This window comes from Chrysochloris asiatica, unplaced genomic scaffold (assembly GCF_000296735.1).
Source record: "Chrysochloris asiatica unplaced genomic scaffold, ChrAsi1.0 scaffold00152, whole genome shotgun sequence".
Classification (NCBI taxonomy): domain Eukaryota; kingdom Metazoa; phylum Chordata; class Mammalia; order Afrosoricida; family Chrysochloridae; genus Chrysochloris; species Chrysochloris asiatica.
Genome location: NW_006408670.1, coordinates 3,410,659 through 3,413,341, shown reverse-complemented (window position 1 = coordinate 3,413,341; position 2,683 = coordinate 3,410,659). Strand labels below are relative to the sequence as shown.

Below are 2,683 nucleotides of genomic sequence, written 5' to 3'. Positions count from 1 at the left end.
TTTAAGAAGCTGGATTACATGAAGAAGAATGTGTCATCAGGATTGGAGGAAGACTCCTTAACCTGTGATATGCAGATGATACAATCTTGCTTGTTAAAAGTGAAGAGTGATTAAAGATCAAAGATCACAGCCTTCAGGATGGGTTGCACCTCTATGTAAAGAAAAGAAGCATCCTCACAACTGGACCAATAAATAACATCATAATAAATGGAGAAAAGATTGAAGTTGCCAAAGACTTCATTTTGCTTGGATCCACAAACAACATTCATGAAAGCAGCAGTCAAGAAATCAAATGATGTATTGCATTAAGCAAATCTGCTGCACATGACCTCTCTATAGTGTTGAAGAGCAAAGATATCAGTTTGAAGACTACGGTACACCTGACCCAAGCCATGCTATTTTCAATATTATATGTATGTGAAAGTTGTACAATGACTAAGAAAGACCTTATATGAATTGATGCATTTCACTTTTGGTGTTGGAGAATATTGAAGTTTTCATGGACTGTCAGAAGAACAAACAGGTCTGAGTTGGAAGAAGTACAGCTGGAGTGCTCCTTAGATTCCAGAATGGTGAGACTTCCTCTCTCCTACTTTGGACATGTTATCAGAAGCAACCAGTCCCTGAAGAAGGACATCATGCTTTGTAAAGTGGAAGATCAGTGAAAAACAGGAAGACTCCCCAAAAGATGGATTGACACAGTGTCAGCAGCAATGGGTTCAAGTGTAACAATGGTTGCAAGTATGACAGCGGACAGGGCATTGTTTCAATCTGTTTTCACTATGAGTTGGAATTGAATTGAAGGCACCTAACAATAACAACAAACATTCTTAGCCTTTAAATCATGAAGGGATTGAGTCAGAAAGGCATCATATTTCCTAAAGGCCATTTAAAATATAATCAGAGAAGTCATCTTCTGCACAGTGTGGCAGCAATGAAATTTTCTGTTTTCCTTCTCCTGCTGTGGGGCCAGAGCCCCTGATGGCGTCCAGCTGGGCTTATGTCTGGCCTGTGCCACCTGTCCTCCAAGAAACAGGCTCAGGCTAGGGGCAGCAAAAAGGCAGAACAGAAAAAGAAGGAGAAGATCATTGAAGATAAAACTTTTGGTCTAAAGAATAAGAAAGGAGCAAAGCAATAGAAGTTTATCAAGGCTGTCACCAATCAAGTTAAATTTGGTCAACCAAATCCACATCAGGTAGCACAAAGTGAAGCAGAAAAGAAATTGAAGAAAGATGACAACAAGAAGAAATTGCAGGAGTTAAAAGAACTCTTCAAAGCTGTAGTTGTTGCTCAAAAAACAGTAAATGTGCAGATCCCAAATCTGTGGTATGTGAATTCTTCAAGCAAGTACAGTGTACTAAAGGAGGTAAGTGTAAGTTTTTTCATGACTTGACTCTAGAGAGAAAATGTGAGAACTGAAGTGTTTACATTGATGCAAGAGATGAAGAACTTGAAAAAGATACCATGGATAATTGGGATGAGAAAAAAAAATGGAAGAAATAGTGAACAAGAAGCACAGTGAGGCGGAAAAGAAAAAAACAAAAACTCAAATAGTGTGCAATCATTTCCTTGAAGCTATTGAGAACAACAAATGTGGCTGGTTTGGGGTATGCCCTGGAAGGGGCTATAGGTACATGTATCATTATGCACTTCCTCTTGGATTTGTGTTGAAAAAAGTTAAAAAGAAAGAAGAATAAAAATTTCATTAGAAGACCTTGTTGAAAGAGAGCATTCTGCCCTACGTCCAAATGTTGCCAAAATCACTCTAGAATCTTTTCTTGCAAGGAAAAAAAGGAAAAGACAAGAAAAGATTGACAAACTCGAACAAGATATAGAAAAAAAGAAAGCAGACTTCAAAGCAGGAAAAGCAATAGTGGTCATGAGGCATTTGAATTTTGTCCTGAACTGGTTAATGAGGAGGAGGAGGAAACAGATACCCGTCACACCCAAGGAACAAGGGGTGATGAAGTGGATGATTCTGTGAGCATAAATGACAGATTTATGCCTGTACATTCCAAGAGCTGTAGATGTGACAAGTATAATAGTAGCCAGTCTTGAAAGATTCAGCACATATACTTCAGAAAAAGAGGAAAGCAAATAAAGTGAAGCTTCAGAGGATAGGGCAGAAAATGAGGAAAAAAGTGATTTGGAAGAGGACAACGAAGGGAAAATGGAGCCATTGATGCTGTACCTGTTGATGAAAATCTTTTCATTGGAATCGAATTGGATGAACTAGAAGAAGAATTAAACACACTTGATTTAGAAGAATGACACTAAACAACTTAATGAACAGATGATGTCAGCTCAGCATGAGTTGAAATGGACTACATTAAGTTTTTTCCACCTAGAATTCTTCAATAGGATATGTTTATTTTCCATGCTGATTCTGGAGGCCTTTCCCACTCCAGTAAAGGAATGTTCTCCTTACGTCTTCTCTTTTGACTTTGACTACATTTCATAATAAGTTCAGAGCAGTTCATGGTAAATTGAAATATAATGGTCATTTCAGAAAATGAAATGTTTAAGTGTCCACTGAAGGAGGAAGTGTAACTGCTTTTTCCAACTTTTGATTTTTATTGGGCATGTGTTATTGACCAGGCACAACATAAATCCAAATACGAAACATTCTTCATTTAAAAAAAAATTCACAAAATAAATCCAAATATGAAATATTCTTCAAATA

The 2,683-nt window shown here is 37.4% G+C and overlaps 1 pseudogene; it reads left to right on the top strand.

Annotated features, from left to right (window-relative positions):
* The first annotated feature begins 1,000 nt into the window (after positions 1 to 1,000).
* Positions 1,001 to 2,271, top strand: LOC102817695 (annotated as a pseudogene).
* Positions 2,272 to 2,683: the final 412 nt, after the last annotated feature.